General features: G+C 33.3%; 1 long non-coding RNA gene across 1 annotated transcript; it reads left to right on the top strand.

Moving 5' to 3' along the window:
• Positions 1 to 11352: 11352 nt before the first annotated feature.
• LOC118746415 lies at positions 11353 to 12794 on the top strand. The gene is made up of 3 exons (XR_004993831.1): positions 11353 to 11500; positions 11564 to 11691; positions 11757 to 12794. It is a non-coding gene; the product is annotated as an uncharacterized LOC118746415 (long non-coding RNA).
• The last annotated feature ends 2090 nt before the right edge of the window (positions 12795 to 14884 follow it).

Here is a 14884-nt window from a genome sequence, read left to right as displayed (position 1 = left end):
AATGTTGTAAGTGCACTTTTTAGGCATATAACCTTAAGTCCAAATGGTCTATTACAAATGTTTGCATAAAACGCTGGAACAAACTAAGCAAGTCTGTGGTTCTGTGCAAAAATATGTTTAACAGCTTTAACGTTATAAGCCTTAAAAGCGAACTGGCAACGTTACAATTTTTTTTTTAGAATCGACCCTTTTTTTAGAATCGATGCCTTTTCATACGTTGAATCGAAAAACAATTGTGTAACCATTAAAGTGAATGTACATACCATCCATTGCGACAGCGTCACCGCCACCGTCACCATCACCGTCAACGATGGTTATGCGTCAAGTTACACACAAATCGTTTGACATTGCGCCCGAGAAATCATTAACTCGCTGATACTCTCTGCAAAATTTGCATTTTACTTTTTCACTTTTTCTATTAGGTTTTTCTCCATTATTTTTTACATTTCGTTTTTCCATAAATATTAAAATGTTCACAAACTGGAAAAATGTTATTGTAACCATGTTTTCTCCATATATTTGGACCATTTTGGTTACTAGTGTTGGTTACAAGGTTTCGTGTTCCTGTACCAGTGTTTAACCTAGTCCCACTTTTGCAGGGCACTGAATTGTTGAAACCCAAAAGTACATCATGATAAAATATGTAATATCGAATTAAAGATAATAACTTGTACTTTCTAAATAATATAAATTTCTTTACAATTATGCAGTTTTTTTCAAAAAATATTATTTCATGAAAAAATAACATTTGTTCGTTTTTTAGTGGTTTTGGTTTAAAAATACAAGAAGCTACAAATTATGTACACCAGCTTAAAGACAAATTAGCTATCTTTATGGTGGCGTCATTAGTTTTTTTATCGGTTATACCTACAGTTCGTAAGATATTAATATTTAAAAAATTTAAAAACTGAACTTTAACCTTCTAGAACGTCCTGATTTTTTTACTTGCGCCAAATAATTTTGGCATGGTTGAAATGAGTTCTATTTATCTGCAGTTTTCCTTTTTGCATAGCTGAACGGTCGGTTCCAGGAAATGATGAATAACTTAAATCAAAAATGTACATATTTATGTATTGTTTAGTATTTCCATTAAAACACCAAATATATTGCAAATTCGCATAGAATTAATAATACACATTTTACTTCTAATTGTATACTTTGCGTACTTTTTGTAGTACCTTTCTACTACCGTTTTCGCAAAAGGCGATCACATTATTCCCCTTTCTTTCCAAAATACAAATCTAGATAAAGGAGTGTCAAATTTTAGCTGTCACAAATTACACAACCTTGTATTATTGAGTCATGCGTTCAAACCATGGTGTAATAAGCAAAGTGAAATCAATATATGACATATTTACTTTTTATCATATATGTAATAATTCTATATTGCCAGTAAGCTAACTTCTCAATGTGTAAGCATTCCGAAATCAAAGCGAGACAGTCTAGTACCGTTTTTGTCAATGGATTGTGTACTTTAGTGCCGTTTTTGTATACGTGTTGTGTACATGTTTATTTATAAACATATGTGTTCCTTTTCTTTCGTACGTGTTTATTGATATATCTGTACTGTAGTGTTTTCGGACGGTACTAGCTCTTACTGCCAATATAGGAGTATTACATATATGCTTTTTATACACTTATATGACAACGGTTTTGTCATTGCGTTAACCCATTCGAACCTAGCAACATTATAAATTAGTTTCAATATAAAAAAATTTTGATTTCAAATCAAAAAAAATTGTTTAAGAAATTAAGGAACAACAAGTAAGAAAGTCTAAATTCGGGCGGAGCCGAACATTAAATACCCGGCGCAAGTATTAAATATATGTTTTTCACCTTTCCGAAAGCTACGACTACATGGTAATCCATGGTAAGGGTGTATTAACTTTGAGTAAATTAGCGTCCTTAAATTTCGAAATATTGAAGTTTCAAGCATTTCTGAAATTTACTGTTATATGAAAAGCGGCCATAATTTTAGACCGATTTCAATAATTTTCAACGTTTTGCTTCTATGTGGGCGGTGCCACGCCCATTTTCTAAAATTTTATCATAAGCTTATTTCTTTAAGCAATTATAACAAATCGGTTGACGCATTCTATCACTTCAAGCATTTCATACAGTCAACATGGATTTGGCAAGGGCAAATCAACTTCTACAAATTTACTTGAATTAACATCCTATATCTCAAAAGCATTTAGTGAGAGCAAAACTGTTGATGTTATATATACTGATTTCAGTAAAGCATTTGACAAAGTGTGCCACTCGTTGCTCATCTATAAACTTGATCTTCTTGGTCTTCCACCCAATTTTCTACGTTGGATCTCTTCATACCTCTATGATAGATCACAAAGGGTATTGTTTAAAAATACTATCTCTGACGTCATTGATGTTACTTCAGGAGTCCCTCAGGGTAGCCACCTAGGCCCGATTCTGTTCTTGCTTTTTATAAACGATATTTCTACAGATATAAAATTCTCCAAAATTTTAATGTATGCAGATGATGTAAAACTTTATAAATCGTACGTACAAAGAAAGGTCTTTGCTACAATCAGACTTAAACAGCATGGCTTACTGGTGTAAAGTAAATCTTATGCCTCTAAATCTTAAGAAATGTAAAGTAATGTGCTTCTCGCGAAGAGCTGTTCTGCCAGTTTCTTATATAATAGGTAACCATAATCTGGAACAGGTATACAATTTTGTGGACCTTGGTATCACAATGGATCCTAAGCTTAATTTTAATCTTCACATTAATGTGACAGTCAACAAGGCTAAAGGTGTACTTGCATTTGTGAAACGATGGTCAAAAGAATTTAGTGACCCTTATATCACTAAAACCCTGTTTACAACATTAGTTAGGCCGATTCTGGAATACGGCTCGGTGGTTTGGAATCCAAGGTATCAAATTTACTCAGACAAGATAGAATCAATTCAAAAACAATTCCTACTTTTTGCTTTAAGAAATTTCCGATGGGATTCTCAATATAGTCTTCCACCTTATACACTTGCCAGTCGCAGGGAAATGCTTGGTGTCATTTTTATGGTTAAATTACTGACAGGCTCAATTTCAAGTCCGTCTCTTCTGGCTGATGTAAGCTTTAATGTTCCCTCACGCGTATCAAGACACCTTTGTCCCATATTTCTGAAAGCTTGTAAAACCAATTTTGAATTGCACGACCCACTCCGTTGCTTATGCCAGGATTTTAACTCTCATTCCAGCACGTTTGATATATCAGATCCGCTTTTCAGCATTAAGAAAGCGATACTCTCCTCTCTCAATAAGTTAATTATTGACATAAATACATAAAATCAGCTGATGAATTTAGTTCTGTAGCTGAACAGTTTTAGATCTCGACACTTAGCAAACTCCTGCCTATCGTGACTCGGCACAAAAATTTAAAATATTGGTTCCGTACGTCATGCGGACTGCGCCCCTCGTGCGGATGGGCGGGAATGGAGGGTAAAACCCGTTGGGATATTATTATTATTGTGCCATTTTCGGCCCTTTCGGAAGCAGCCGGCACCCTAAGCACAATCGATTGATTTTCGGCACTATTTTTGCGTAACTCAGTTCAACTAATATATATTTCTTTCGGATCTGCAATTAAAAATATTATTTTTTACATTTGATCGTGATTGATGTGCTTAAACTGATAAATGGTATAAACATAAGCAGAAGAAGCTGGCTTCCACGCTCTGCATCTACCCTTAACATTTTTCTTAAAACAAATTTGTCGCAATTCCATCTCTAAAGCAAATATTAAATATCATTTAACAAACACTTCAGATTTAAAAAATCACAAACCCATTTTGAATATTCTTTGTGGGACAGAAGCCGAAATATTTCTTACTAAAGAAAATTATGCAGAAAATGAAATTAAAAATGCTTTGAAACTTAAAGTTGAATTTTGCCAAGATTTCAGAAAGAGCACCTTGATACTGCAATTTTAAAAGCCGTTACGGCTTTCGCGCCAAAGGCAGTAAGCTCTGATGATACGAATAACATTGATTTTGATATAAAAAAAAGTACTGCGTTATAATATTATGTACAAATAATGAAATGATAATCTCAGTGAAAATGAACAAATTTACTAAATCGTCGCTCGAATAAAGAAACAGTGTAAATGCCACATATACTATTATTCGATAATTGCACCATTGGATAGACAATCCTTTAATCTATTAGAAAAATCTTTAGTTTTCTTAAATATCTCTTTGGCTCACTAATTTATTCCCGAAAAACGAAATTGTATTTGTATGGTTTGTAATGGTTTATAAAAACTTTCAATTCGTTTTTCTCAAAACTATACTTTTCATGTTACAATATTTCATTATTCCAGCGACGAAATTATAATTTACCCTGGATTCCAAAATGTAAATATACAAAGAATCAGGCCTTCTCATTTCTAGACCACAGCATATGGAACTGTCCAACAATCTGAATATCTGAATGCTAGTTACAAGTAGGGTGGCCAGATACGCTGATTTAATCAGTACATGTGTTGATTTTTTTCTATTGTACTGATTTTTAAGAGTCCGAAATCAGTACGCAAAATCTACTGATTTTTTGAGTTTGTACTGATTTTGTACTGATTTTTACATTTAATAAATACTTTTGTAAATTGGTGTAATTGACATTTACTTGAGGTTTACATGTTCAAAACAATGGTTTTTGACAACTCATACGTGTGAGCAGATTGAAAGCATTAATTGAACTTGAACCATTATTAAAAAGGTGTCAGCATGCAATTGTTTCGTTTCCTAGGATTTCGCAAAATAACAAACTGTTTGGATTCAACCCAACCCGATTTGCAATCACGATTTGCAGGTTTTACAGGATTTACAGGAAAAGCTGGTTTCGCCATTAACCCTAGAAAGATAGTCTGCGTCAAATTGACGCATGCGCTTTAGAAATATTGTTCTTTCTTTTTAAATAGCGCTAATTCGTGGCTGCGTGTTTCGGACATCTCAGTCGTTGCGCAGACCTTTCGTAAGGCACACACGTCGCGTAGTAAGTATTACCAATTTTGAAATATAACGAGTCTGTTAGTCAAAATGACGCATGATTATCTTTTAAGTGACTTTCAAGATTTTTGCCTATATTAATATTCGTCTTGTGTGTTTACTTTATAACTATTTATTATACATATATTATCATATTTTATATTATAGTTTTATATTTGTTGATATCCTGACTGGAAAACATAATGGCGCGTCGCAATTTGGACGAAGACCGTATCCTGGCCGCTCTTTTGGAAACTGATGACGAGATCACCTGTGAAGACACGGATAGCGAGGTAGAAAATGAAGAGAGCGAAGATGATGTGCAGAGCGAAATGGAAGAAGCTTTTGAGGATGTGGAGAGGGAAGAACTGCCGATACCTAGTGAAAACGAGCCCATAGTCCAAGAGAATATTGAACAACTAGCTTCTTCATCAGCTTTTCGACGAATAATTACTCTGCCGCAGATAACACTTCCAGGAGAGAATAGACATTGCTGGTCGACTTCGAAACCATCTAGGCGTAGCCGAGTGTCAGCGCTGAATATTGTTAGATCTCAAAGGGGACCCCAACGAATGTGTCGTTATCTATATGATCCTGTTGTATGCTTCAATATCTTTTTTACTGATGAAATAATTGCCGATATCGTAAAATGGACTAATGCCGAAATGTCTTTGAAACGAAGCATGTCGATGACCGGTACTACATTTCGTGACACTCATGAAGATGAAATTCGTGCTTTGATTGGTATTCTGGTAATGACAGCAGTAAGGAAGGATAACCACATGTCTACAGAAAAGCTATTTGATCGATCTTTGTCAATGGTATATGTATCTGTGATGAGTCGTGAAAGATTTGATTTTTTGATACGATGTCTCCGAATGGATGACAAAAGTATACGTCCCACACTTCGAGCAAGCGATGTATTTACTCACGTAACTGTAGATGAACAATTACTTGGTTTTCGCGGACGATGTCCTTTTAGGATGTATATTCCCAACAAACCCAGTAAGTATGGAATAAAAATTGTAATGATGTGTGACAGTGGTACAAAGTACATGATAAATGGAATGCCTTATTTGGGAAAAGGAACCCAGACTTGGCGAATATTACGTAAAAGAGTTATCAAAGCCCCTGCATGGCACTTGTCGTAATATTACATTACTTCAATTCCTTTGGCAAAAGCCTTACTTCAGGAACCTTACAAACTGACGATTGTAGGAACGGTGCGATTGCAGGAACAAACGCGAGATACCTGAAGAGATGAAAAACAGTCGCTCTAAGCCAGTGGGAACATCTATGTTTTGTTTTGACGGACCCCTACACTTGTTTCTTATAAGCCGAAGCCAGCTAAAATGGTTTGCTTGTTATCATCTTGTGATGAAGACGCCAATATAAATGAAACTACCGGAATCCCTGAGATGATTATGTATTATAATCAAACTAAAGGCGGAGTGGATACACTAGATCAAATGTGTTCTCTGATGTCCAGTAGTAGGAAGACGAATAAATGGCCTATGGCCGTTTTCTTCGGGATGGTAAATATTGCGTGCATTAATGGCTATATTATATACAGCCACAATGTCAGTAGCAAAGGTGATAATGTTCTAAGTAGCAAAAACTTCATGAAAAACCTAAGCATGGCACTAACATCGCCATCTATGGGTAAGAGATTAGAAACACCTACTTTGAAGAGATATTTGCGGGAAACTATATCTAATATGTTGCCGAACGATACTGCTGATTCATCGGAAGATAATACTGAAGAGCCAGCACCAAAAAAGCGTAGTTACTGCACATATTGTCCATCTAAAATAAGGCGGAAGGAAAGTGCATTGTGCAGTAAATGCAAAAAAGTAATTTGTCGTGAACATAACATTGACATGTGCCAAAACTGCATCTGACTGATTTTTATAAAGCTATATCTTCTTATGCTACGTAAGATTTCTTTTTTATTTAGTATATAAGTCAAAATAACTGATAATTAATAAAAAGTAAGTAATAAGCTCTCAAAGAAATATGCTTCTTAAGTTTTGTTGATTACTGAAGAATTTGCATTGTTTTTGTTCTTTTTATAATAAATAATATAAATATATTTGAAATTCTAGTATTTTTATTTCGTTTGTATCTAGAAGTATAACCCATATTAGTTTATTCTATGTTAATCAACACAATATGACAAAATAGCTGGTTAAAGTTCATACGTCAATTTTACGCATGATTATCTTTTACGTATGTCAGAATATGATTATCTTTCTAGGGTTAATAAATCTTATGAAAGGTGGTGGTGAGTTAATCATATATTAAGTACACTGAGAAGATGACAATAAGAGATAATCTTTTGATTATAATTAAACATCCACTGAGAAATCGGATGTCAGTATTTCAAACTTAAGACGACTACTCTACGGTGCAATGCAAGTTCTAAAAATTTGGAAAAGGTGTAAACTACCGACTCTTGGATATGATATATGTAGCTTTACTTTGATTTTTGATGTTCGACCACACTTTTAACACTATTAAATTTCATTCGTACTCGAAAATTCGTTTAGCGATAATTCGGTAATATACCTTTTAGTCAACATTTTAATGTGAATGTTGTATTTAATAAGCACACCAACTAAATATGGTTTAAATTTTTAGCTTAAAATATGCAAACAGATTCTGACTCGAGCTCGTCTTCTACTGAAACTGAATGGGCTACATTTTCTTCAACTCACATGTCTTTTGTTATAGAATTACCCTGCAAACCATTTTTTCTGAATCGTAAAGAAATTTTAACGAATTCGGAAAGCTCCCATCCGATTTTTTCCGAATTTTCTAAAATGAAATAAATTACGCACACTTCCATTCTTTTACGAAATTTCGGAAGAAAATCGGTGAAGAAATGAAAATAATGCTGCTATGTGAAGAATTTCTTGCAGACTTTTTTCAGAATTTTCTTTATTTTTCGTACAGAAATTTCTTTACGAGTTCGTGTCAACCACTTCATATAATTTTCTTTGAAGATTCGGAAAAAAATCGTTACAGAAATCAGATACTCCTAAAGATTTCGTTAAGATTTCGGGAACTTTGGTTTGCAGGGTAACTATATTTTTATAAAAAATTTAAATTAAGTAAGGAAATACAAAAATTTCAAAATCTGTCAATACGTTTTACTACTATTTTCCTGAGCACAGCTGTACATACATACGTAATACCTTTGATTTGTTTTAAAGTAATGAATTTTTATATTGATAATACTATATGTATTTAAAAGTCTATTAGTTATTTTTTGTTAAATTAATGCGCTGTTATTTGGTTGTTATAATGTTAATAATAAAAAATACGCTTAAAAATTAGCTGATTTTTATGACTTTGTACTGATTTTTGATCCCAACTGTACTGATTATGTCTCTATAATATCTGGCCACCCTAGTTACAAGTAAGTTTGCGCAAGCTGGACATTGTAATCTGCAAATACTTTAGGGGGACTGACGCTTTATATTTTTACAATTCGTAATTCAGGGTTAGTGATTGAGCGATGATTTTTGTTTATACGTAATTTTTTTTTTAAACTAGACATACTTTCGGCTATGCAGTTTTATAATTCATTTACATAATTCGCGTTAATTTTTGAGACTTTTTTTCGTTGAAGGTGTTGCACTTTTTTCATAAGCTATCTGTGTGCAAACTTTCATGCAAATCAGTTCAATCATTTACGCGTATTAATATAATTAAACTTTCCTAATACGTGATAAATCTTAAAATAGTAGCCTATTTTCCAACATAGGCCATAAACTATCTCTGTGCTAAATGTCATGCAAATCCGTTCAGACTTTTCCACGTATTAATTTAATTAAACTTTTTAACAGGTGGTAACTCTTAAAAAAAGTAGCCTATTTTTCAACCTAGCTCATAAGCTATCTGTGTGAAAACTTCCATGCAAATCAGTTCACTCATTTCCGCGTATTAATTTAATTAAACACTTCTAACAGGTGGCAACTCTTAACAAAAAGTAGCCTACTTTCTAACCTAGGTCATAAACTATCTGTGTGCAAAATTTTGCAAATCCGTTTAGTCGTTTGCGCGTATTAATTTAATTAAACTTTTTTAACAGGTAGCAACTCTTCCCAAAAATTGGCCTATTTTCCACTGTAGATCATAAGCTATCTGCTTGCAAAATTTCATGCAAATCCATTCAGTCGTTTCCGCGTATTAATTTAATGCAACTTTTTTAACAGGTGGCAACTCTTAAGAAAAGTAGCCTATTTTCCAATCTAGGTCATAAGCTATCTGTGTGCAAATTTTCATGCAAATCCATGCAGTCGTTCCCGCATATTAAATAAATTAAACTTTTTTAACAGGTGGCAACTCTTAAAAAAATAGCCTATTAACCAATCTGGCCCATAAGCTATCTGCGTACACAATTTCATGCAAATCCGTTCAGTTGTTTCCGCGTGATGATTTCCCAAACATCCAAACATACAAACTTTCACATTTATAATATTAGTAAGAGTAAGATTATAGTAAGACATACATATCTATGTATGTATGTTCATACATACATATCTATGTATACATATATGTATGTGTGAATACATACGTGCATTAAACATACATATATACATATGTTGGTACTCGTACCCGCCATGCGTCGCTTTATTTCTTTTTTCCCCTTCCCTATACTACCTATATCTTCCTTCTCACTCATGTAACGTTTTCAGTTTTAAAAATTTCAGTCTCCATTTTTGCCATACCGCCGCCTAAGAAGTTTCACTTCAAAAATAACCGATATAATGCATATATGCAAAGTTTCGGTTGAAAAGCGCAATAATGCATATTAGAAAAACCGAAATTATGCATATGCACACTCTCGTTTGAAAACCAAAATAATGCATAAGAGAAAACCGAACTAATGCATACATACACAGTTTCGACTCAAAACCGAAGTAATGCATATAAGAAAAACGAAGTAATGCATACATGCACAGTTTCGACTCAAAACCGAAATAATGCATATGACAAAAACCGAAATAGTGCATAAATGAAAACGAACTTCGTTCTGCGTAGGCGGCCTTCGGTCGCGCTTAGGGATTATAACCAGTGTTACCGTTGTGCGACTAAAGTGTCAAATTGCCACTTTTTGGAGATCGATGCCCCCTGACACCGACTTTTTAGAAATAGGCTTACTTTGAAACTTTTCTTAAAAACCATGCGACTTTTTTTGCCCCTTTTCTTTGATTAAAAATTCTATATACACATTTTGATAATTTGTTCATAAAATATATTTTGTTTCTTACATATTTAAAAATGCCTTTAGTATTTACTTTTCAAAGACGCTTAAAATTTACATCTCTGGCAAGATTTTGACTGATTATAATGTCAAAATTTGTCCGCAAAATGTCCAAAAATAGCAAGAATCAGTGTACCGTTCTTGTAGCTTAGCATTTCCCCAGGTTATTTGTGTTAAATTCATTTTCGTAGCTCCGGGTACAAACAAATAATCTGCGAAAATTTATATACAAGCTTAAAAGGCTAAACTTTGTTATAATAATTGTTATCTACTAATGTTGATTTTGTGTTACATTGATGTAAGCACTTTTCAACTGCAATTTTCTTTTCCATTAGCAATTTATTAAAAATAATGCGGCATACTCATAGATGAAATAAAGTCGAGTTTAATGTAAGATGCAGCTTTTTTTGACAGATTCCATTGAAAATTTTTTCAAAAAGCTATAACTAGCCTAAGAGTAGATTTTATTTCGACTACGAATATGCCCCAATAAGTTTCGAGAGGTTAAATAATGAAAGTCTTTATATACATCGTATAAAAGATTTGAATTACTTGGAGACACTTTTTTCGGCTGTGACTTTGCGACTTTCGAAAAATTTTCCGCGGTAACACTGATTATAACTCTTACTGAGTAGAATTCTCTTTCTATGTTGCCAGAAAAGAAGCGGAAGTATTTTTGTGTAGAACTTCTTTCTGCGTAGGCGGCGTTTGGTTGGCACAGTTTCGGTTGAAAACAGAAATAATGCATATGAAAAACCCGAAGTAATGCATACATGCACAGTTTCGGTTGAAAACCGAAATAATGCATATGAGAAAATACCGAAATTATGCATATATATAATTGTTTTTGTAAAAAATATAGTTCATTCTGAGTATAACAAAAACCACTTACATAAATCTGTTTCAAATTTAGTGCAAAGTTAAAAAAAAAATAAACGAAATATTTTTGTACGGATGTGCAACACAGAATGAACTAGGTTTTAAAATTAAATCAAACAAAAATAAAGTACATAATTAAAGTTAAATAAAAATAATTTCTCTAAACTTGCCAATATGTGGGTGGGGTATAGTTATGATACGCAATATAATAATTAATTTATTAATTTTAGTTTGAATCTGATTTTGACACATTATTTCCTGATGCTGCTAAGCGAATGATTACACACTGGACTGCTTTCAAGGAGAAAGTTCAGTTTGAAGTAAGGGACAATGAACACAAAACCAAAGGTAAAACTTTCAAGGAGCGAAAATGCAGTAAAATATACATACATATGTATTTATTTATCGCAGAATCAGATGCAGAAGTACTCAATGCATTTGCTGGTCTACTCCCGTCCGTGCCACTTAAAGTTCCAAAAGGTAAAACATAGAAAGCAAGCAAACAGGATATGAAAGAGGGATTTTTGCTTCACATTAAAGTGAGTGCAACATATGCGTATTAAATTATCAGCAAATTACTGTGTTTTCTTAATGTATATTTCAGAGAATCCAAGACTTTGAGAAGACATTGAAATTTGTTGAAGAAAAAAACTTTTCTAAAGGGATCACAGTGCAAGGATTCCCTATGGTCGTTGGGGCTGACTTGAAAACCATAGAAAGCAGCTATTTTGTGCTCGATAGAACACCGTTTTTGTTGGAAAGTCCAACCCGGGCTGTGGAAGTAGCTTTTAAGGCGTTTCATGCCTTGTATAGCCCTTACCCGACTGTAAGCTGTAGATCTTGGCTAATTTTACAAGAAACCCTCTTCGGCATCGTTGGATATTCAGACAAGTATGCAGCATTGATGAAACAACCGGAAGTTATAAGACATATGAGAGCACTTCGTGTTTAATTTACTACAATTATTTACAGTTATCCATCAAATTAATTTGATCGTATGAAGTTGATCTCAGCTTTTTAATTTTAATCGGTAAAACAATTGTAATGCGAAATGTAATGTACAAAATTGATATCGGTTTTCTAATTTTCATCGGTAACAAAAACTTGTAATGCCAAATTGACTGCAATTATTGACAGTTATTCATCAAATTAATTAATTAATTATTTAATTAATTAATTTGTTAATTAATTTGTGTGTATGAAATTGATATCAGATTTTTAAATTATCTTGTTTTTATCAGTTACAAAATTCGTCAAAATGCCACCTTATACCGAATGCGAGTTTTTATTTTCCTGCATCACGTCTCCTTTCCATCATCTTACATTGCAACACAATTCAAGACAAAACGATACTTTCAGATGTAAAGAGAGCAATTGTTATACAACTTTTATGAGTATGACAAAGTTTCGTAAACATTTGGTAACTTTTCACGTAATTCCTATAAAATCGACACACATTAATCGTAATTTGAGGCAACAAAAGTACATTGCCACCGAAAAATTAGAATCTTTATCTACAAAATTGGACTCGCAGGATGAACCGAACACTGAACAGCCATATAATGCAAAAGATAATGGCTGCGTTTCTTTATACATTCCGGATAATCCCATTTCACAGCCGGAATAAACAGAATGCGTTTGAAATATACGTTGACATATCATCAGGAACGTTCTAAAGAATAAGTAAACAAAAAAGTTTATTCCAAACGTTCAGAATGAATAAAGAAATGCAGCCATTAATAATGACAACGGTAATGAGGGTCTTCACACAGTTTTTTTAAAATATACCGCAAAGCTGTATGCTGACCACCGTTTACCTCGCATTTTTGTGCAAGAGACAATTGAATCCACTAAGCAGTTATTCGAAGAGATATTGTGCATATTGAAGAAAGATATTGAAAATTAAATGAAAAGTTCTAATATAAAACATGACTTGCAAAGAAAAATTCTTTCGAAATTTGACAATACAACACTGCCATTTGCTAATTTTGCTACGGAACATTTAAGATTCAAAGCTTTTCGGGAATCGGGTTTTTTTCATTCAAGCAAAAGAATACATTGTTGGCGATCGAGTAGACGATAAGTTAAATAATGGCATAATACAGAAAAAAATTATCGAAGTCACAGCTCAATGTATTCCGATGCGAGAAACTTTGGGGAAATTTCTGAGCATACCCGGAGTTTTTAAATCTGTACACAATAATTATTGCAATCTTATGAGTAATGACAAGATAATCACAAACTTTGTTCAAGGAAAATTGTGGCGTAATAAAGTTAAATCTTTTAGTCCACATAAAATAGTTTTGCCTCTATTCCTCTATTTCGACGACTTCGAAATAAACAATCCTCTCGGCAGTCATTCAGGGATTCAGAAATTGGGTGGATTGTATTTTTCTATACCCTGTTTGCCCCCTGAAATGAATTCTTTTTTTTGTGCTTGGACTTATACTGGGAGATAATTTGGGACTTAACGCAGTTTTAGGATTTTCGGAGAGTTTCAATGCTAATTTTTATTGCAGATTGTGCTCATTATCAAAAACTGAGATTCAATTTGAGTCAAGAGAGAAAAAAATGCGGCTTGAATCGTACGAAAGTGATGTAATGCTAAATGATCCTAAGAAAACAGGTATAAAAGAGAGATCTGTGTGGGACGGCGTACAGTCTTTCCAGTCAGTCGAAAATTACTGTTTGCTTTCTGCATGATGGGTTTGAAGGTGTTTTGAAGTATGTGATGGCTCAAATACTGCATTATTATTGTTTAGAACTGAAACCCACATCTCAACGATTAAGCATTGACGTTGTAAATGGCAGATTAAAATCATTTGATTATCTTCATAGCAATATTAGTAATAAACCACCAATTACACTGGACCACAAATTTCAACTTTTTCTCTTTACCAGAAACGCCGTTATGAAATTCTTATGTAAAATCACCCCCTGATTCCGAGAATCAAGGTTATTTTTAATTCTATGGTACCGTTTTTGAGATATTTGCAATTTACCGTTTTTGCAAAAAAAAAAATTGGGTCCACTTTATCATATATATCTCAAGAACGAATTAAGCAATTCCAAAACGGTTTGAAGCTTTTAAAAGGTAATAAAATAGTGCATACAACACTTTTTGCTAGGCCCTGTAGATTCAAAGATAACGAACAATCATTACCGATTTTTTCAATTTTTTTTGTAAAAATATAAAAAAAAATTGTACTTTGCGGGGAAGGATCTCGAAAACCTTTTATTTTTTTGCAGATTTTTTTTTCTCCCTAAGCTCTGTTGTATTACAAAAAAAATAAGCTATCATCGAAGAAAATCGATGCAAAACTACGTAAGTTATAAGCGATCAAATAAAAATACCCAGGTTGCGCAACTTCAATGTATGTACCTATACATACATACATATATTAAAGGTATAAAGTGCAAGTGAGATATTATCCGGATAAACGAATAACACCATAACAATGATAACACTTTTTCTTTAAATAAATCAAATAGTACTTTTAATACTCGAATTGTATTATAGTAGGTAGAGTGGTTGCATCGAAAGGAAGAGTGGTTGGGTTCGAAACCTGCTGTAGGCATGTAGTTATAAACATGTATTTCCGTCAGTTATGGGTAAGTATGCAGGTAGATTTTCAAAATTATAAGACACAGAAAATTTCTAAAGCCTACATCTAAAACAGGTAGTATTTTCTTTTCCCGGCTTGTTATAAAAAGGAACCTTTCTGTCTAGGT

This window comes from Rhagoletis pomonella, unplaced genomic scaffold (genome assembly GCF_013731165.1).
Source record: "Rhagoletis pomonella isolate Grant_MI unplaced genomic scaffold, Rhpom_1.0 Rhpom_scaffold_00010, whole genome shotgun sequence".
NCBI classification, from domain to species: domain Eukaryota; kingdom Metazoa; phylum Arthropoda; class Insecta; order Diptera; family Tephritidae; genus Rhagoletis; species Rhagoletis pomonella.
Note: the sequence above shows the minus strand (reverse complement) of the source record. Positions and strands in the feature narration are given on the sequence as shown.